This window comes from Trichoplusia ni, chromosome 10 (genome assembly GCF_003590095.1).
Source record: "Trichoplusia ni isolate ovarian cell line Hi5 chromosome 10, tn1, whole genome shotgun sequence".
Taxonomy (NCBI): Eukaryota; Metazoa; Arthropoda; class Insecta; order Lepidoptera; family Noctuidae; genus Trichoplusia; species Trichoplusia ni.
Window position 1 is genome coordinate 5,961,917 of NC_039487.1, and position 15,835 is coordinate 5,977,751.

Genomic DNA, 15,835 nt, shown 5'->3' on the forward strand with positions numbered 1-15,835 from the left:
AACTGCAACATTAAGACTTTTAATTAACTCGGGAACGTGAAGAATATGTGAAGTATCATTTTATGGCGTTGAGTAAAAACGTGAGCCCACGTCAAGGACTAGAAACCTCCCTTTCTCTGTGTAACTCTTAAAAATGAGTTCTTTAATGTTTTAACTTGAGTTATAACTACGTAATTTAATGACTGACTTTTGAAACGCAAGACGGGATATCGCTGCAAAAAACATTAATGTGTAAAAAAATCGTAGTATTCGTCAAGACAAATCAAATAGCTGAAAATAAGAGTTCAGTCATTAAATTTCGTACTACTGTAAACAGCTTCCTATGTCACATCATTATAATATAGCAGTGCCTCGTAATATACATAAGCGTGCAAAATTTTTGGCTAAATCGGAAACCAAGAAGTGAGTTCATTAAAGAAAAGGGGATAACTAATAGAATTGAAAAAAAAAATGTAAAATATGCGAGTTAAATATGTAGACTTTTATACACCTCAAAATAACATTGAAAATAGGTAAGTTAAAAAGTATTTTCACTACACGGTGGGCTATTTTAATTTACTCGTAGTCAAAAAGTCTTTTCACAATTTTGCTTCAATTTACAAAGTTTCATATAAATTATTAAAGTTTTCTGAACGCCATTATTAAACATTATGCTTATAGCGTTGTCGCTTTATTAATAAATTTATAATGGCTTATAATTATGCATGCTATGATTGTACTTACATAAAACGCCCTCTGTCGGTCTTTCATTTTATGCTTTCATAAGTTAGTATATTGTAAGTTTATTGTTGGAAAAGTGAGTTAATATACGGTTTAATAATACTTATTAAAGAATACTTAAGCGTTTGATACTGTAATCAATACATTACTTCTTTCATTAAAAATGTATTTAGAAATAGTCTTGAATTGTAAGAGAGCTGTCACGTTTTCAAATCTATTATGGAGTAAAGGCAAATCATGCAAGTCTTTCTATGGGAATCTATGGGTTTGCCTAGTTTCTATGACCATTCTGGCTCTATCATCGGACTAACTTGAAAATACTATAAAATCGTTTTTTTTTTCGAAAACCAATGATTCAACCTAAAAACAAACTACCGACCACACAGCTCACAGCAATTAGGCATGGCGATAAAACTTAGCACAATTTACAGCAATCGATTCGCTTCGCTTAGCAATGTTATGGAACACTAGGCTCCTGTTGACGTCATCGCTAGAAAGTGACCATGTGCTATTTCAGATTGTAAAAGGAACCTTTATTGAAGGAAAGACAGCTGTAACTGTTGAGATGTACCTTAAATTTGGGTGAAATACGAAAAATAAATATATAAATACAATCGGTTGCATTGATGGATGGATTGTGTGAAAGACGATATGGCTGTAAAGAGTGTTGCTTGTGACATGACGGCCGATAGGAAGATATGGAAGAAGGTGACATGTTGCGCCGACCCCAAATAAAATAATTGGGATAAGGGCAGGGGAATGATGAAATACAATCGGTTGCAATACATCCCGAATTACGGTACTTTGAAACACAACCTTGAGGTGATATGAATTACTATAAACTGAAAACTATCTCATGCAGGTTATAAACTCTATGTATACCAAATTTCATCCAAATCCGATCAGTAGTTTTTGTGTGAAAGAGTAACAAACATCCTCACACACTCAAAAACTTGTACGTTTATAATATACGTAGGTTTTAACAAAAAAAAATACGGATCCATGAAGATTGAAACCAGTCAACTATAGACAAAACGTTCAAAACATCTGCATAAACGAAAAGCATGCTTACGTCAAACAAAAAAAACAAGATTTTAAAGTCAAATGTTTGATAGTCTTCGCCCTATAGTGTCGAATTTAATTTCGACTTTAATTAAGTTTTAAATTTACATTAATTTAATTTGCCTTTATGCATACGAGATTCTTTGTGAGAATGAAGGCACATTGTGTTTTTTGAATAACTTGTAATTATATGAGACTACAAAAGCTACTTATTCAGATACTATCTTATTAATTTAAATCAAACTTGTTTTGTTACAACTTCATTTAAACTAACCTTGTCTTGTTAAAATATTTCTTTCCTATACTTAAGGAACATGACATTCCCAAGTTTTTGCAACATTGCCATATTTAAATTTTACAACAAATTAGATTTTTCCTTGCCTATAGGTAATACAAAAAATTTATAGTGTTTTTAAAGTTTTTAGTTTTAGTGTTTATTTTCTGCAGCACATAACCGAACTCTATACATAGATTGTCGATACGAGCTCCAAAATTGGACCATCTCTCTACTACGTGCTATGGATTTCAGTCACAACGAATCGGCTATCCTAATGGATGTCAACGAAACGGCTTGTAGACTCACCTTCGTATTAATTACTTTGGTCACCACTGTGAAGCCTATTCGAGACAATTAGACGGACAGTGCGTTTACTATAAGGACGTAAGGTTTGATTTTGTGAGGGAATTACCTAAGTACAATATAATGTTTCATATAGCTTGTGTTACAAATGTAACTTAAATCGTAAGTGCCAGTGCCAAATACCTATTTTGGGAAACTGAAGACGACATTGTTTACAATTTTGAAATGCTTGTAATGGATTTAATTTTAAATGTACTGCCAAATCCAGATTTGAAGACGTCCCTTAAAACTGCGACTTCAACATTAAAATATCTAATAGAAATGAATCGATAAGTACTGCAAAAATACCCTTCCGCATGCACCCAGCGTGCGTTTTAGCAGAAAACAAGAAAAGGGCTAATGAAATAGCAAAGAGTCAAACAAAAAACCCGCTTTCGACTTAAAAATTCCATGATTATAGAACCAGTATTCATACTCCAAAACAGTATGAAATCAAATTAACCTTGCCCAGCAAAAAAAACCTAGACCAATAGCTACACACTACAATCGATTGAACGTCATGAATCAGTCACCCATACACACACATGTCTCAAACTAAATAACATCTAAACCATATTTTACAACAATTGAATCTAAACTCCAATACTTCCCACGGGATTTATCACAGATAGCTGACCGGAGTTATGATGACAACCTGCTAACATGCTCAGAGAGGATCGTCCTCCGACATTAGTTTATGGCACAGGTGGAACAATGCTGCGATTTATAATGTCCAACTGCACTGTGTGGTGGATTGTGGACAAAAGGATGGGTTTTCTGGAGTTGTGATGGTATTTTTTGAGTTGTAAGTCTAGTGAGAATGTAGTTTTTTTATTGAACCAAACTAATTTAATATATTGACAATAATAGAGTACTTAGACCTAGCATTATGAAGTAATGGCTTTTTCTTTTTTTTATTAATATTCCGCAATGTTCATTCAACGCCATCTAGTCTCGAACAACTCTCAAGATATTTGAGAAACCTACTTATATATTGCTAAATACATACATACATAATGTAGATAAATTACATCCAGACACAGAACAAATTATCGTGCTCAAAATTATTTGTCCTGGGTGAGAGTCGTACACAAGACCAGTATACCAGCCAGGCTAACCACTGGACCACAATGTTCAATTACTATTGACTGAATGTTCAAGATATAGCTTTTTTAAATATAAAAAAATAACGTAAAAAGCATAATAAGCAGCTATACTGAGTCGTTAGCAACAATTTATACTAATTATATTATTAAAGATAAGTTACATCCATGCAAAACGTGTACAGAGTTACTAGTATCAGTCTAAGAAACAGGTCTTATGTTTCAACAAGTTCATAATAGGATATATTAATTAGGTCTTATCAGTGCACTGATAAAATGTCAATAGGTTTGTTTTTAAACGTCTCATTAACCCAAAGATATAAAAAGGTCATTTACGTGGGTGACGATACCTACAAAGCAAAAAAAAAACAATTGCTTACCAAGAAATTATCATCAAAAACCCCAAAACTACTTATATTTTACCGTTTTTTTTTCAAATAACAAGAAGCAACAACTTAAAAAATGAATTAACACCTGAAAAACATCTCATATACCTTAAATTCAAAACCATACAAATCGTTTTATGAAATATACAAAAAAAAATAGACCTGAGAAAAATATTTAATTTCTGACAAACCGTTCTTTTTTTTTACTGACAATTCAAGCCCACGTCAGTTATCCATTTAGAATGTCATTCCCGTACATTGAATTTTGTCATTCCATGTCCCTTAACTTTCGAACTGCCCAATACACCGTATCAATATATTTTTCTTGACATTAAAACATCTATTGTCAACATAAACTTAAATCACTTGCACAACAATACCCAATTACAAATTGATTGTGAACCCCAAACTTAACAGAATAACGATTTAATTTATATTCAAAAACTCGCCCGGAAACGTTTAGAGTTTTTGTCGGAGCAATTTTTCATTATAATTACTTGTAAAATATTTATAGACTATTGTGAACAGTTTTTATAGCGCTCCTGGGTAATTGTATCAAGAAATAATTGTATAATTTATATGTTAAGGTTGATTTACATGGCGTTTGGCTTCAGTGGCAGACGAAGATGCAATATAAATTTAATAACAGCCTGTATAACTCTCACTGTAGGTAAAGGGTCCTTTTCATTTGGAGAAAGATTGAGCTATAATAACTACGCTAAATGTGGTAAAGCTAAATTATTTTTTTGTTAGATTAAACGTGCTAATTTTGAAGATACTGTTCGTATTAGATAGGGTTTTTATAAGGGAACTTATGCTTTATAAAATCACGTAATAGAATCGGAAATGGCAACTCTGTTGCTTTTAAATATACCTTGTAAATATTCCTGTCTCGATTTTCAAATAAATGTAAATCAGCCTTAACAATTTTGTCCACGACCCGTCAACATTTATCCCACAGTGCGGTGAACGTATGATTTGTAACTGTGTGTTCGAAGGCTATTTAAGTTAACCGTTTGACTGAATCGTGTCGTACACTGCAGTTTAATGATTTAATGCTTAATTGTTAGAATTTAGAATTAATAGATTTACTTTCGAAATATCTGAATTTATTTCGGCGTTTAGTTAAAATACATGTTTTAGTAGAGAAACGGTGAATGGAGGTTATTTTTGATACAAAAAGTTTTTCAACGTGTTTTGTCACGAATAAAGGGGTGTTTTGTACTTTTTGCTGAATTGTCAGCTTTTGTGATGTTTCTTTGTTCCAAACTGAAGGATAATAAATCATGTTTTTTGATACAACTGATAGGTATTAAAAGGTGCGCTGTGAACTCTTTGTGAACTAAATCATTTTTATTTTTTTGTTTAAATAGCATGATGTGTCGCTATCAAGCTTCTAAGACTGAAGAAGTCTTACTCTGAGAGGTGATGGTAGATTTCCTTTTTATAAATATCATTGTGGCTGTGTAGTACCTAAGTTCGCTGTTTAATAGAAAAGTGTTATTCTGATGTGTGGTCAAAGGGTTATAAATTTTGTGCCAATTAGTCAACTAAATTAATTATTTGCGTGTCCACGTAAATATGTTTCTTTTGCTTTCGTTTTTAGGGTTCGCCAGTGAAAATTCTAATCCCTTTGTTTTATGTTTAATATTGTGCAATTTGAGAACTATTAGTGTAGTTAGTTAAAATGTTTTATTCTATAATACTTACAGTTACCGCGGATTGAGTTTTATTGTAAAAAAAATGTAAAAAAACCTTACCCCTGTTTATTTAAAGTCAATTATAAACATCAAATTTGATAGCTTAGCTTAATTATTTAAGACTAGAAAAATATTAATTTGTAGGGAACCACTGATATCTCTAATTATTTAAATATTGCGATAACAAAATACAAACGATGTTAGTTCATTTGTTTATGTAAATGTCAAAGAACACAATTAGTTATGTAATAAATTATCGTTTCCTGTTCATTTGATACACGCGACTCATACCTACACGCTATTTATATTAAATTATATATTTACTTGGAATCTGTTTTAATAGCTATCAAGATTAAATTATATTGTGAATGAAAAGAACTTCTCCCGAATGTATGTTCGTTAAAAAATATTTTGTACAATGTGACAACAGATTTTGTCCACAGTGCATTTAGTGGTACGCTGAAGACAGTGATTTTGATGATTTGATATTGGCACATCAATTTTCATTTCTTATTTGTCACATCATAGTTTTCGTTACATAATAACAATAAAGTTTCGACTTGCGATTTCTCAGGAGTAAGGACTTTGTCTGGATCTGTAGCTAGTTTGATCTAGACTTCTAGAGATACACTTGAGTAAACCATTATTAAATAAATCATAATAAAATTATTTCATCAACAGCTGCAAGCATACTAAAATAAATTAACCATAAAAACTATCTAAATAGACCCAGCTATTTAAAACACATTTTATATTCACAAAACTTTAAGAAATATTCAAATTACCTTCATTTTAGTTCATACATTTTCTGAAGCTAAACTAGAATTTATTATAAGCAACTTTGTAAAGCAAAAGTAATTTCGTAATATGCTTATAACAATGTGCATTCAGCGGAAAGTGCGTGCAACGATGAACATCAAAGTGAACGAACGAACGAATGAGTGAGCTGTGAATGAGTGACCGGGTGAATGATTCCGCACGCTCCGTTGGAAGTGACCGGAATAAGTACGGTCATTTGAACTTACGGCGTTTGAAACATTCGATTAGTCGTTCCTTGTTTTATCTATGGGTACAGGGGGTCTATCGCGTCCTAGGCTTTGTGACAGCGTAATACAAGGCTTGCGGCATCTTTTTCACACCTGTTATATTATTTTAAGACGTGATGGTAGGTCCCCTGAACTTCTTAGAATACTTAGAGTATGTACAAAGTAACTAACTTCTTTAAGGCTTTGATGATACTCGCTTGAAAGCCCAGATTAAATGTTGGAATAGATTCTGTGTCACTTTTTCTACATAACGAGCTATCAAACTATACATTTGTATTGTTAACGAAACAAGTTAATTTGATGATACCTTACCTGATTGTCGGAGTCGTGCGTTATACTAAAAACGATACGCAGAGACGTGCCTCCTACGTCATAGCTTTAAAAAACGAATAAAAAAGCTAAATCGTTGGACCACACAGTTCGAAATAATTACTAGTATTAGCTATAAAATTATTGCCTACATTTTTTTTTATCGTGCGAAATTTCAATAATAGGTACCTTTACGAACCGTTTATAAACCTCTGATTAGAATAACGGTGTCAATCTTCAACTTACTCGTTAATAAAAAAAGTCGACCGCTCGCCTTATACGCGGTAGGGCTGTCAACTGTGAATTTATATTTTTATGGTGAAATATGTAGGTATAAATATGGATTTTAATTTGTGTGAATAATTTAGTAATTATACGGCACGAATGCTGATAATATTTTTTGTATAAAATATAATTTATGTACAAATAAAAACAAACCAATTGTTGTAGTATTTTGTCAAGCACTAAAAATAACCTTGTTCTTTTAACTGATGATACTTTTCCGAAATTATTTTTGACGATGTCTCTAAAATAAGGTTCTGCCATCCCTAGTCCCAAGATTGTATAAGTACAGAGCACAAAAAAAGGTATATTTACCCCTGGAACTCGCGACTCAATAGGTATTACACTTCAAATGTTCCTTACAAAAGATTCTTTTTCTCTTCCATGTTAAGTAGACGCCGAGTTTTTAGATGTACCGTCAGCAGGTAAAATTCGTGATTACACCGGTTTTATGTTCTTGTTTAGATGTTTCTTACTTTTGTGATATTGATGTTACTTTCTTGTTTGTTTCAGGTAAATAATGTAACTTTGCAACGAACTGGGGTTTTATTTGCGGTGATCGTTTGTAAGTTATTTATATATTACTTAAAAATAATATGCTTTAGCTATTACAAACAAATGGAATAACTAAATTGGCCGAATTCTGGACAAAAGGCCTCTTATTTCGAAAAATGTCTCTGTATATTTAAGCATTCCTTTTATCCATAGACATCATTTTTAAACTAAATCATTAAGTGGTACTCGATTAAAATCATACAGAACCCGATCAAACCACCAACTTTTTCTGCCAACCATACTCCAATTCGTCTCACAGGGCTCGGACGAACAAAGGTAGTAGAAACCAATTTGTTACGTGATAATATGCCCCCACCTCCCTTCCGATACTAAATGAGACAACCCTGGTACTCAGTGACAAAGAACATTTATATGCCTGATATAAACTCTTGTAGATGAGGGAAAGGGACGGCGCTACACAACGTATAGCGGCATCTCGCTCCCGCAACGTAAGAGGCATAAGATGTGGTCTGTTTAGGTTTTGTTACATCATGCGTGATTCGGTAGACAGTAGAATAAATGCTTGTAGCGATGAAAAACATAACATGTATTAGAAAGACAAAGTAGCTCTTTCTGGTAAAAGGAAATTTGAACCTTAAGTATAGCAGTTATAAAACTCATTTTCATAAATTATTGTATTTTTTATAACAAGCAAATTTGATGAATATTTTAATTATTGGCAAGTATTGGACATATTACAACTCATTTTGTTGTCTTTGTGTGCGTTGATTCATGAACTTCATCCCTACCTTAATTATCTGAAAATTTACCTTCAATATTGCAGAAATAAACCCTATTCAGAATCTCAAAGACCCAAAGACTCGCCCTATAACATCGAAATTCAACGGCGTATCAATAAAACGGTGAAATCTCTGTCATACCCTCCATATTGCCAATATACTTTCAGCAAATATTTGACAAAGTTCTCACCTGTCTTAGGTATACAGAAATGAAAGCTACCAAATCCTACCATATTCTCCTAAATCCTACCAAAAGTGTAATTTTGACATTTTCGACCCCGATTATTAGAACCATCTATTGAAGGTTTTAACATAAAATACTTAGACTTAATATTGGTATCAAAGAGATGATTTACATAGTATTGTCTATATTTAAATAAAACGCCATTTTCATTTATTTTGAAGTGAACTGATGGGACTTAGTTACATAATGACGAATAGTTCGTATATTTAAATAGATCCAAGTGCGCATTATATGAAAAATATGGTCATTTTACATAACCACAGTTGCCACATTTAGATAAAGCTGGTAAGACAAGAATTTGGCCTTTAAATAGAGTAGAGAGAGGAAGAAAATATTTTCAAACGGTAAGATAAGTTTTTGTTAAAAACATACTAAAAAAACGAATACAAAATTAGTAAACAAATACTGTATAATTCTAGTAAAATATACCTTAAAACAGGTATGTTATTGTCATGTATGTCAAAATATTCAATAAACGATTTCACCCTATTTAACTAATTGACCCCTTCACACGTCGAAATTAACACGACATTTTTTTGTTTAAATATACATACATCAATAGCTTATAATGGATGGAAATTACACACTTCCAATTGAAAATTAAATATGAATAAACCGTTTACGATGAAAATAAGTTGAATTAATGCGAGGAGGGACGCGTCGATAAGTACCCTTTTTGTATGGAATTTATTTTACGAAATTTCTCGTTTCTGCCACCCCTATAATCTGTATACATGGATATATTTTACTAGAAGTGTTTATGTGTTATTATTTTAAAAGTAGCGATATTTTGTTACTAGCTGTTGCCCGCGACTTCGTCCCCGTGGTTAGAAGACATAAGTTATGATTTACATCTACTCTGTTTTTTCCACATTTTCCATTGTATCTTCGCTCCTATTAGTCGCAGCGTGATGGTTTATAGCCTTCCTCGATGAATGATCTATTGAACACAATATTTTTATAATATTTTTTCAATTTGAACCAGTAGTTTCTGAAATTAGCGCGTTCAAACAAACAAACTCTTCAGCTTTATATATTAGTATAGATTGATGGTTTGTTCTTTCTAATTAATTAATATTTCGATAACCATTTTGACATGTCTAAATATGATATAGTTTCATCCTTCAAATCTCATGCCACATGCATGCATGCCTACATGCTATGATTGTGACACAAGGTTTATAATAGTGGTAAGTTACAAATTAGACGTTCATAGTACCTCATCTCTTAAATATAAGGTGTGGTTCAAAATAAATTGTTACAAATATCATGATAACGCAATATTATAAGCTGTGATCAATCAATTCAAAATTGAAATATTAATATTGAAATCATTCTGAATATTGTTGTGAAACCTAGGAATATGCCAAACGTAATATTGACTTATGAATCAGAATATAACAGACGGTATCTTTAACTAGCTGTACCACGCTATCTTTGATTGATAACTTAACATTTAACTGGGTTATTTGACAGAGAGATCATTGTTAACAAAACCATCAAGATAATCTAGATATCTGTACAGAAACCTTAATATTAATGGTGACGCTAAAGCTGGTTATACACAGGCAACAACGATAACAATAAAACAAGTCTTCAATAGTGACGAGAAAGCAAAATAGCGCCCTTAGCCGTCAAGTTGTCCATGACATAAAGGATCACTGGGTAAAAATGCTTTACGAAACCAACCCACTAGAAATTGTTTAAAACGAGTACTAACCCACGTAAGGCTTCCTGAATCCAGATTATACATCGACCTTACGAAAAAAGAACTAAATTGGAGACGGGCATTCAGTTTCCAACGCCGTATAGAGACAGTTACTAAGATGCGTCTACAAACCACTTTTTTCTCTTGCAATCGCTTGAACACAGTAATCTTTGGCCCCGTGTTGCCTTGTGTATAAAGACGCTTAGTATTAGGACTAACTTTATGACCACATTGGTAATAACTTACATTGTTAAATGTAGTCTCAAAGCATACAAAGCTATGTCGTTGGCGACTAGGAATCTAGTATCGATTTTCAAGCTAGAATGAAGAAGAGATGAATAGACTAATTTTGATATTTTACCGTCTTCTGCCTTGCTGTTGCGGTCTTTGTTCCCGTAAGAGATAATATTATCTGAATTAGCATTTTTAAGGTTTTTCAAGCAAAGTGTAAAAATGGAAGCTCATTACTAAGGGTTTTCCGTCCGTTCGTTGCTGTAATTTCATCAACCCTCATACCTAGACCGTTGCAACTTTCACTGTTGATGTTACGTCTTGTGCCGCTGAACCAAAAGTGAGGTCATAAATTGGTCATCAAACATATTTGAATGAAACCCTCGGTGTAGCGAGTCCTACTCGCACTTAACCAGTACATATTGTTTCTGATTTCAAAATAATTGTATATCAATATAAACCTTCAAAAGAGTAAAGTGGGCCACAAAACTTTACTCTTCGAACACTGTTAAAAATTCACAATGTCAACGAAACAATACATATATACAAGACAATATAGTAATCTTAATCCTTAAAATATAGACGTAAAACACCTTTAATTATGTTAAATAATTCTCCAGTGAAAATATCTAGTTCGCAGGATCTATGCGCTGTTAACCACTTTGTGTTGATTGCTATCTGCAATTATGGCTTCATAATACCATGGTACCACTTAATTACACCTTTAAGTTGCCATCTGAGCTTTGATGGTCAACTTAAACATTTTCTTGAGTTAAACCGAGAACATACCGCCATCTCATAGAATGACGAGGGACGTTGATGAGGGAGATAGCACGATACACGGTATAGAGCCCCATCTCGCTCTAACAACAGCGATGATTTTACTTTTAAGTATTGTTGGTAGAAGGCCAGCTATTTGCAAGTTTCGTTATGTCCAAGTAATAATGAAACTTGAGACTTTGATAAAACCTTTTTTGTGGAATTTTCTGGAAGTTTTCGTGTAAAAGTTGGGTTTTGAACTTTTTAAGTCGCTATTTAGTGTGATTCTGTTTCGTTAGGGTTTTTTTTTGGCAATAAAGGTTAAGGACAGGTCATTACAAATTATGGCTTTGTATTACAAGAGATTTTTGGCAGAATAACGTAATGGGAATTAGTTTTCAGTCTAATTATTAAGCTTTCTCTGTCTAGTACTTTGAAGTTTGAAGACTGCATATAAACGTTTAAATTCTTCATCTATAATTGTATTATGAGTCCAACTCACACTTGACCATTTTGTGTTTTCAAGTTCCTTAAATTAAGGCTTTAGCTTGTCACAACGTAAGGTTTCATTTTTTTAACGGAAACTGCTATTTATCAGTTATAGCATGATTGACTTTCTGTAGATTGTTATTTTTATCTGGTGAAAACCGCTGGGTCTCGTTGGATGAACCGGTCGCGCTGGAGAACATATGGAGAGGCCTATGTGCAGCAGTGGACAGCAATAGGCTGAGATGATGATGATGATGATGTTATTTTTATTATTCATAGGTATTTTAGTTTAAAAAAAACAATCCACTTTCTAAGACAAATTTGTTCCTATTCACGTTACGATCTTCAATAACATCTCCAAGTCCATTTAACTCAATACTCTTACTCTTAACATCTAAAACCTTGTCGCATCTAGCACAAGTTAATAACATCCGTTTTGTATCGGGAAATATATTAAATTCGGACGAACCCTTCCGTGTCGTAACGATGTCTGTCCGGTTCGGGCCGGCCCGTACTCAACCGTTCAGAACTTCACCTAAACTTGTTAGTATTATATGTACATTTACAACTAGCACTTGTACTTGATACCTACCTCCTTTCTGCGTGCTTCTTTTCTGACTGCTTTATGTATACTGCCAAATTAGTAGTAGATCATTTGAAGAGGAAAAAAGTCTCAATTCCTCGGGTTTCTGAATTTTCAAAATAATGCATGTTTTTTTTTATATAAGCGACGTTCTATTGCTCAGCTACCATGGCAACCGTGTGGATCCAACATCAGATCAGTTTGGAATCATCGAATTTGAAATTGTCGTCTTAATCACATAGATTGGGTTCTATTTTGGCTTGACCTTAACACACAATGCAAGCGAAATAAAATCTCGTATAATAACACGTTATCTGTCACCATATCAATATAATATTTCATAAGAATGACGTGAATAATCCTAAATAAGCTAAAAATTAAAAAGCTCTCCACAAAATTTATGCACATAGAAGATAAATTAATGCGCATAACATTAGCGCTCAAGCGCAAATTCGACCCAGTTCACACAAGCAGACATTTATAAGTCCACAACTCCAAGCACCGTGAATATACAAAAAAAAACCAACAAAATTTTAATAAAAAGCATTATTATAAAGGATTCAACATAAAATTTCGTTATAATTAAATATTCATGGCAACACTGGTCTAACTTAGCGAGTGTTGCCATCTTCAGTTTACGGTCTCTTAATGAAAATTTGAGTCTCAATGAGTGTGCCTTTAGACGAACAGCGGGCGAAGCCGCGGGGAAATGGTTGTGTGGTAACAGCTACCTTCACACATGTTCAAATATTGGGCCCTTTTTGCTCGTTTTCGTCCCGTTTTGCTCGTCCCAATGGATGGGCCATTGTTTGGGTAAAGAACTTCGGGTCTTTTGGTTAAATACTCCGTGTTTTTGTATTGTGGTGTATTGTTTTACTTGGCTATCTTTTACTCTATTTGACCCTAGTGGGTTGTGTTGACTGAAGTCTCGTGGAGTTTGAATAGTTTTTGCTGAAGTTTTGTATTTTGATAATTTGTTGACGGGTACATGTCGAATTGTCGCTGGCATTAACTTGTTACTTAAGTCTTTAATATACATACATGATTTGCATAGGTATTATGACTAGGTATAAAATGTACATATTAATTTAGTCTCACAATGAGATTATATATTAAATTTTACATATTAATAAGTACTATTAATAGCGAAAATTCTAAGATAAACTGCTTTGAAGCTTGGAAGAGGGGCAAGCCCCTTTCTTCTTAAGGATTTCGAAAAAATCGTGACATCGCGCGTATGTACCATTCACTATAATTTGATCAATGTTTGTTTGCAGGATAAAATATAAAGTAATTTTCCATTATTATGCATTAAACTACAAGACGGACAGTGCCGCTAATACGGACTGAGAATGACGAAAAAAAAATATCATTATCCTCATTCAGTTGAAGTTATTTCGAATTAAAAATAATCAATACGACTAAGCCCATATTAAGTCCTAATTTCATTACAAATTTCGATTGGTTTTTGAATTGATAAATCTCTATTTTCCAATCCTTAATACAAATAATTTTACCCCCAATAAAACCAGATAATTTTCAATCCAATAAAAAATGAAATACCAAAATATAATCCTGTTACATTGTTTGCTGAATAAATTGATTTGGGGAGCGGCTATCGGGATTAGGCCTTTAGAACTGAAGGCTTAAAACGCCCAAGATATAACCGCGAAAACCTCAGTATAATTTAATCCCAGTATAATAATAATCGATCTATATAATTCTAGCTTTTACCCTCGACTATGCCTGCGTAGATATCGCTCATAAGTGAAAACACATTTTATTTCTGCAGTGAGGTAAAAGGATTTGCAAGAGTAAAGTCTATGTGTTAATACAAAATGTCAAATAACTCTACACGAAATTTCATCAACATTTGTTAAGACGTTTAAGCGTTAAGAGTCCACAAATATAACTTTTGTGTTTATATAATTAGTGTGATCTTCGTCATATTTTATCGTCTTTTAATTGAAATATTACTTAAAATGGAAGCTTGAAGAGACAAAGATATTTGATATAACTCTGCATTTCATTTAGAAAATGAATTTTCCTATTGTGATTCCAATTCAAAATATTTAATCAAAGCAATTGATAGCATTGTTTTTATTATTAATTGAAAGATTTTCTGTCTAGAACCTTCTTTTCAGAAAATATTGGTTTTTATTTATTGAATATTAAAATGTAATTTGAGGAATGTCTGGTAAGATTGTTTGGTCTTATTTATTTTTTGTTTTTAAGTACTTATTTAGAAGTGTCACTCTTCTATCGTCGAGATATATTTTTTCAAATCAGATGATTAGTTAATGAGAAAAGCGCGTTCAAACAAACAAACTCTACAGATTCGGAATGTTAGTATGATACCTACTTTTTGAGAATTCTGAATTGGAATCCTAATATTTACCTTGTTTAAAAATAATATGTATTGCAAGGAAAATTCGGGTAAGAAACAAGAACGCTAGCCCGAAATAGAATGTCTTGCAAAGTTAAATTGTCTTACCCACAAAGGAACGGACCCAAAAATAATAACCACAGACTGTTTTGACACCATTCCGAGGGTATATAGTATTGTTTGAGGGTAGGTAGGTTTTAAAGTAGGTACCGTATCTACTACTAAGTTAGCCTGTATATATTTATAATTTATTTCAGTGAAAAATTAATAGATGCAATATTGGTTTTTCAAATACGAACTACTTAGCCAAACTTGATGAAATTTTTATGCGACCAAATGATGATTTACGTTAAATGAATCAACGAAATCGGCTCATCCAGCCCAAAGTTCCAGGTAACTTACCAGGTAAAATTTACTCAATAATGTCATTATTATTTTAATGAAATTATTGAGTAAATTTTCATTTTTTAAGTCGGTTGAAAAGAGAAAGAATTTGTTATTGACAGACGACAAAGAGCAAAAAGAATCTCGATAGCGTATAAGTTAGTTCTGGCCCCCGACTAAAGGAAGCGGGAAGCATTCCAGTGGTTTTAGCCGGTAGGAGTCCGGCACACCACTTCGCCTTCCCCAGGGCGAAGGATGTCCATGAGGATTTCCACTGGACAAAAAAAAAGGACACTGGTTACTTTCGATTTTTTTGTCTTTAATCTCCCACTACTTGGCATTCTTGGCAAAGCACCCATAGAGCGACAACTTTTAGTTATTCATGGGCAGACGTTGCATTAGCGGATTATCGAATAGAAAACTTCAAATGTAAGACAATGACAACTTCTTAATAGGAAATGTGACTGTTCAATCAATACATTTGAGGTATCATGGGCGACAGTATTAGGTGAAATTCAACTATTTTGGT

At 33.0% G+C, this 15,835-nt stretch overlaps 1 protein-coding gene across 11 annotated transcripts in view; it reads left to right on the forward strand.

Annotated features, from left to right (window-relative positions):
- LOC113498009 (latrophilin Cirl) overlaps positions 1-15,835 on the forward strand; it is a 292,737-nt gene that overhangs the window by 79,765 nt on the left and 197,137 nt on the right. The window contains exon 2 of one of the 11 annotated variants that reach the window (XM_026877874.1): positions 7,741-7,792. The exons of the other annotated variants lie outside the window; for them this stretch is intronic. The gene's annotated coding sequence lies outside the window, so the exon portion shown is untranslated. The remainder of the gene's footprint in view (positions 1-7,740; positions 7,793-15,835) is intronic. 11 annotated transcript variants of the gene reach the window in all.